The sequence below is a fragment of the Sturnus vulgaris genome, chromosome 1 (assembly GCF_052056855.1).
Source record: "Sturnus vulgaris isolate bStuVul1 chromosome 1, bStuVul1.hap1, whole genome shotgun sequence".
NCBI classification, from domain to species: Eukaryota; Metazoa; Chordata; class Aves; order Passeriformes; family Sturnidae; genus Sturnus; species Sturnus vulgaris.
The window spans coordinates 88,794,742-88,802,416 of NC_142243.1; positions in this window are offsets into that span (position 1 = coordinate 88,794,742).

Genomic DNA, 7,675 nt, shown 5'->3' on the forward strand with positions numbered 1-7,675 from the left:
GATAGGGGATATACATAAGATTTAATGAGTCCAGACTTCTTGATATGTTGACAACCTGTGTATACAATTTCCTTTATAAGTTTACTAATGTGATGAAGTAAATTTTCTTTTACTCCTGTACTGAAATATTGAAATTTCTTCATATTTGAGATAAATATATGCACCAGTAAGAGGACGACTATGGAGGGTTACATAAGAAGTCAGCTGGAGCTATATTTGTTATAACCCTGAGAAATCCAATTGTTTGATAGCTGGTAGCAATTAGAAAATACTACCAGAAAAAAAAAGTCCTCTAATTAGCTTCTCTTTCACACATTATTTAAGTTCACTAATTTCTAAATAAGCAGTACTCAAGCATAGCACAATTGCTTGTTGTGAGACATCATAATTCATTCCTTGACTAGAGACTTCCCTTTACTCCTCAACCTGATGAGGCTCAGAAGAATAAAAATGATGTCTCACATTGTTTTGCATGTGTTACATCAACAAAGTTAAATATTTGATTGCCCATACTGTATGCTTCAATTACTCCTATTTTCTGGGTTTTTCACAAGTAAATTGAAGGTGAACGCCTGGATTTCTTCCAGAAATGGCTATGCTGTGGGTAAAGTTAGATGAGTCAGCTTAAGACTGTGTAATAGTTTGGTGCTAGTCATGAGTATCCCAACATTTTCTCTCTACTTCCAGCTTTATTCTCTACCACTTAAACACATAACTCACTAGTCTAGAAAAAAAAATTACCAAAATAATGTTTTTAAGTTCCAATGAGTTGGAAAGCTTTATGAACTTGCAGGTGGGTGTAATGAATGGTGACACCTGAATATACACAGAAAAGAGGATTGAAATTTCTGGCCAAGAGATGGAGAAAGCTTAAAAATTGTGGGCAACTACTCCTGAATTATTAGATATGCTGAGCAGCCTCCCACAATTTCACCCTGAGAGGAGACACGTTCAAACATCTGTGGTACTATGTGGAATGAGAAAAAAAAAAATTCAGGAGGTTTGGGTAAGAATATTTGGTACCCTTTAACTATACATGTAATGGAACTAGAAATAAGCATCCATTTCAAAATTGAGAGCTTCTTTATTTAATAAAGAAATATTGTAGTAGTTGCTAGTCTACCTTGCCAATCAGATAATATCAGAGAACTCTTTTTCCTCTGTCACAGAGAAAAACGAATACATGCTTCTCTTACATATAAGAAGGAATACTTGCTTTTGAAAAATCCAGCCTTCACGGGATTTATCTATTTTTTAATGGAAATTTTGGAAATTTGCATAAAATGCATAAATTTTTAAAACAAATTTAAATCTATTTTCTGACTAATTTCCTATCACTTGTTTTTCTTTGCTATTAAGAAGATAATTCATGGTTGAATTTAGTTTCCTTTCAATTATTTCCTTAGAAAAAACTTGTTCCCTGTTTAACTGAAGTTCTAAATTTGGAGCTCATAACATTAAGCAGTTTTGTAGACAACAAATAGAGTAAGTTTGTTCAGTTAGGATTTTTTCTGCCAATATATGCCTTTCTTTCCATTGTCTGTAGTCAGACTCCAGATTTCTTCTTTGGGTACTTCACTGATATGTCTAACATTAAGTGAGATACAGGTAGACATTTTTATTCAACCTGTGCTTTGATTTACAGCTACTAAGATTATATCTTTGAGATACATCTTACACTTTTCCCTTAATTATATCCTCTGGCAATCATTTAAAACAAAAAGCTAAAACTATGTTCATATGTACATATAACCATGGATAAATTGGCTTGAAAATACCCACAGTATTCTTATTACAATCCTGCTGTTGCAGAATGTAGAAGAGCAATTAAACTCTGATGTAGAATGAAATGTACATCTCATCTTGAAAAGGAATTTATTTATTTTTTTAGTACAAGTAAAATGCACATTTTGGAAACAAAAGACAGAAAACTAATCCACAGTCCAGCAGCATCCTGGGCACATAAAAAAAGAACTCAGAAGAGGAAAAACATTTAAATCTTCTGGTATGTTGACAGAGGCTGGATGCAGCCTTGGCAAACAACAGAAGAATAAAGAATATATCCAGTATTTAACCAGGGTCACAGGTGTTTTCTGAGATTCATTAGATTCTTCCATAGTTCATGTATTGTCTTCTTGGTCCTTAGAGTCAGGCCTAAGGGTGTGCTCCTATGACCACTAAACCATACAGAGGAGAAATTAAAGGCTTCAAAAAGGAAGTCAGAGAAGGAAACCACTATGTGATAAAACCAAAAAATACTGAAAATAGAGATATGCATTAATTAGCAACTTCTTTTCCAGATTTAGGGACCTCTCAGTGTTCGTGTCCAAAAACACTCTTTGGAACTAATTTACTGAACCATTTCAAAATAAATAGGTAAATAATGCCTTAGGAAGGGAGCAGCTCCTAGAGACAGGATTTGCATAAATCATTGGTCTGCCATTAATAAGTGAATGTCTCTGTTCTTGGGCTAGTCCAGTGGATTTGTGATTGCTTGCTCTGCCCCGTTAATATTTATGTCTTTCATAAAATATTGTGACATTATCACACTGTTCCCCTTGATTTGTTTTTTTTTCCTGATTTTTTTACCTCAGTAGCCCACAGATTGCTGGCTAAGCCATTTTTCTGGGCTGCTGTTCTCTTGCATCTTCTAGATATCTGCTTCCCACCATCAAACAATTCATAGTTAGCTTACAGCTACTAGATCAGCTACACAGAAAATTATATTTTATGTCATCTTTGGGCTGATAAAAGTCAAAATATTTGTTTTCCTTCTAAAAACATCCTAATAGTGGATCTACAGCCTAAATTAATGTAGGAATATTTCTTTCTTCTGCTAATGAACTTTGCTACTGTGCTGAAGGAAATGATACATTGCATCATTCTGAAAAAGCAGAAGATAAGAAAAAAAAAAATTAATTCAGTTTTGGACACAAAATCAGGAGTGATCAGGTACTCAGCAGAGGTTTTAATTTCAGTCTATCATTGGCTGTATCTTAAATATAGGGTAGTAAATCTTTACTTGTTCCTTTAGGTGTCAGATTTTATGACTGCTCATCATGAAAAGCTCTTCTCATATTAAAGTTTTTTGATTAATGCATCCATAGGAATCTGATTGTAGTTTAACATCCAGAAATGTCCAGTTATTTAATTTTCCTGATGAGGTTGGGTTTTTTTATTAAATGCCGACCACAGAAAAAAAAAGCTGAAAGGTAAGGAGAAATCTAGACAAGAAAAAAGATGAGCAGAAGCTAGTTAAGAAGAAATTATAATAATTGCATTCAACAAAATCTAATTAAGAGTGCAAGTAAAGATGCTGTTCATGGATTTATGTGATGATAATGCAATAACATTCTACTTGTGATATGTAGCCTTGTTACTTAACAAAATCTGAATGAAGTTCACAGAACCTGTTTAAGCCATAGCAATATTAGCTGAGGCCACTATCTAATCAATTGCTTCATAATAAATGGGCCCCTTGTTTACAGTAATATTTTAATTCAAATTTATCTTCACAATCTAAAAAAGTGTTTAATTGCTTTAATGATATTAGCTGTCTCAGCCTTTATTACAACACTGGACATAATTACCCTCTTTAAAGGTAATTTATAGACCTCATTAACACTCTTGCCTCTCTGCTGTGATTAAAAATCTCCTAAGAATTGAAATCTCTCTGAACAGCAAGAGAATTATTGTGATTTATTGTTTGCCATTGCTGAAATGAGCACAAAGCTGATTTATTACAGCTGATCCCTGCTGAAGTGACTAGAATTGGACTGTGGAAGGGGAAGTCAGGAGCTCTTGGTAAAGCAGTTTACTTCTCTCCGTCACAGAGTTGCAGTTTAATATGGGTCCTGTCATTTGCTTTCACAGGAGCGTAAAGAAATCTCTGGCAAATAAAGCTACAGCAATAACTATCTTGAAAAAAAATCTCCCCTTCACTAAATAGAGAGCAATTATATTTCTTTATTGAAAATTAAACCCTCTGACATAGCTTTAAGGACTCAACAAGGTGATACAAAATATTTGAAGCCATGGGAGACATTAGACTTACTGGTTGGATAGAAAAAACTTGCAGCTTACCTATAAATTGCATTTTGACTTTTTTTTGTAGAAGGGAATTTATAAATTTCATTTATTTAAAAATGCAAATCTACACTACAAAGAAGCTGACTGAATAGGTCAAAACCATAGCCTCATAAAATCTAATGTCATCTTTACCTTATCCTCTCAGTCACTATGTAATATTGAACATTTAATGAAATGGTGAAATCCCAAACACAAGCAAAAATAAAGCTGAGAAACTTACAATTAACCTGCTATATTAGCAACCCTGAGGAAACTCCTATCCTGGCTGTTCAGTATACATAGTTTGCAAAGTAGAGAGAGTAGGGCCAGCAGTTTTCACCACTGATGGATGGAGGTAGTACATACCCTGCTTGGGGCCAATAGAAAGATTTCCTCCAAATAAATGCAGAGCATCCAGAACAAGAGAAATGTGGTACTGTTTGGAACAGGGTCTCTTCCTAGGCCTGAATGCTGCAGATCTGGTGTTATACACAACATATCCACACTGCATCCCTTGAAAGAGCTGGGGTATTCTGCTTCCACAGCTGTGCCAAATGCATGACTTCAGCGGAGGAGTAAAACCCTTCAGGAAATACAGGCAAGCATTAAATGGGAGACCTTCTCCCTTATGGGGCATACGCTGCTTTCCATATTTCACTGAATTTAGATCTACATAATGATGAACTCAAAGACTAATTACTCATGAATAACATCGAATGAATCTTTAGCTGTTGAGAAAAATAAATGTTATTCAGCTATTTCTTTGATATGATATTTCATTGATCTTTTATATGAAAAATAAGTGTTTGATGTAGTTCTCTGGAGCTATTTATGAGACTAAACTAATTGTTTAAAAATTGGTTTTGAGCACATGGTTGTCTGGTTTTCCTCACTCTTACTATGAATATGGATATATTTATTCTGCCAAACAATATACATTGCAAATTATTTATCTAGTGAAAATCAGAATTACAAAAAGGGTTTGCTGGTGAAGAACTAATGTGTTGGTTTTGGTCAAATTGTCAACTAACTTATATTGAATTGCTATTTTTATGGAACTGATAATTTAATATAAATACTGATAGGACACAGCATTGTGTATCTGTGGGTCATACACATATTTTTAAATAAAATAAACTTACAGGTAAGAGAATGAGCTATTCTGGTTCCATTCCATTAAAACTGTACCAACCCAGTTATAGTAATTTTGTATTGTTGTAATAGCTCTATAGTAAGTTTATATCTGCTTTATATGGTATTACAAGGAGCAATTCCTCTTGATTTGTACTTAATAGAAACTATGTCAATATAACAATCTCCCATTGAAAAGTTAAAGAAATGTAGGAAGAGCAAGCATCAACCTGACACTGAGCTGGTCAACTTTACAGATAATGCAATTTATATGAAACCCTGTCATATGCGCTATGGACAGGGGGGGAAGTAGATTCAGTTAAAACAAAAGCAAAACAGAAATTCCTTCATACAATCTACATAATTATGTTAATGAAATTCCAGAACACTGTTTTTAAGTGATCTTATTTCTTGCTGTTTTAATAGTGGATAAGCTGGTACATAAGATATGGTTTTAATATTGGCAACATGAATTTATAGTAAACTTTCATTTTTATATTTTTATTTTTGAAGAAAATATTTATACTATACACTGCAAAATGTAGTTTGTTTTTCCATAGTTTTAAGACTATAAAAAACCCATGCAGATGTTTTGTACTTTTCTCATATGATTGTCATCTGTCATCTGTGAGATTTTCAGATCAGTGTAGCATTTTGGAGGACAGAGAGTTTTGAACTTAACAGGTGCTGGCAGCCGAAAAGTATTTTATGGAAAATTCAGTTGTTCTGATGTGAAGTATTGACTTTTGTTGTGACACAAAATATTATTATTTACTGATTCTCCTTTTACCTCTAAACTTTTCTCCTTATTTTCCTTTATTTGGAAGTTACAGAGAATATAATTTTCACTTGAAATAATTTTTGAAGGCAATAGGTTTTAGACATAAAGTCAGAGGTCTAGGTTTACCCATACAAGGCTGACATTTATTAATGATGCCAGGCGGGTAGACATAGTACTTCAATAAATAGATTACAATGGTTAGAGGATTTGTGTGAGTCAGTAGAGGGTCAGCAGCAGAGGCTAAGCTCTCTTCAGGAAGGAGAATACCCCAAGAGATAATAATAAACAGAGTAGATTTCATAAACCTTTTGCTTTTTAAAATCTTTATATCTTGCTTTATAATCTTCTTTTGAGAGGGAATGTGGGAAAATAGAAGACAGGCATAGGCCTTCTTAAAATGACCCTTCATATGTAAAAGTAATTTTGTAAATTTCATATCTGACCTGGTTAGTGGTATAAATAACATAAATGAACTGTGCAATCTAACTGGATTTGTATATAAAGCAACTCCAAATGACCTATTCAACACAATCTTATTTATAACGTCAGGTATTTTTTGCTGATGCATGACTTGTGCTTATTCCATATGCAGGTTTATCAATTTACTGGGGTAATTTCTGTTACAGTTTGCCATGACCCCTCACTAGGGTGCGTGATGTTTGTTATAAATTCTTGTCAGGCTGAACAAAGACATTGGACGTGTCAGGAAGATCTTTGTGGTTTATTATACAGTCTTCTATAACTCCAGCAACCAGCCCACTGCTTGGACTCAAAAAGTATTGATTAACAAGCCCTTAAATTCTCAAAAACTTCTTCCACAAAAACTGTTGGTTATCAAGCCCTTAATTTTGTTCAGTACACTTGAATAAGTTCTCAGCTCCCAAAACAAACTCCTCAAAGGTGCTGGCTCACAAGCCTCAGCACAATCAGAGGCGCTGACCCAGCATGAGGCTCAAGGCAGAGCAGGGCTCTGGCTCAGCACAGCCCTGCCCCACCTCCACAGGACCCTCCCATCACCTTGCCTGCAGCAATACTCAGAATGCTTGGGACAAAACGTGCTAAGGCCTGATCCTCTACACAGTTAGACATTTATTTTCTATTTCATCTGTGTGAAACTCTTAACGCAATGAAAGGTGCTTAATTTGCATGTTATTGAAGGTGTAGTGATTGTTGAATAGACAAATACTTCCCTTGTGATATGATTTATCTTTTTCTATAAATATAGTGTCAATCTATATCTATAGCTATATATCATTTCGTGAGAGATAGCAGCTTAATGAGTATGGAGTATTTTATAATGAAATTAACATGCTTAAAGTTAGAAGAGTAAAAAATTTGGGAATTACATATGATTTGGGGCACCAGAAGGACTGTGAGGGAAAATGCAATAACTATTCTGATCATCAAAATCTGATATTTCCAAAAGACAGAAATTCGAGGGCTCAATACTTGATTGCATCCTTTCTCCTAGTAGAAATCTAATTAATTACTTACATTGCAATAATACATAGGCGATGCACAAACCTGATGTTACAGCTGTATTCTGCCCTGGAGAGTTTGTCATCTCAAGAGAATAAATATTGGGAATAGAAAACATTGAAATTCTTGTGCTGCAGCAAGGAATTGAAACAGTTTTTCCTTCGTATAGCTAAGGTCAGGAATGTCAGTGCAGAAATCAGAAACCAAAATGTGTTT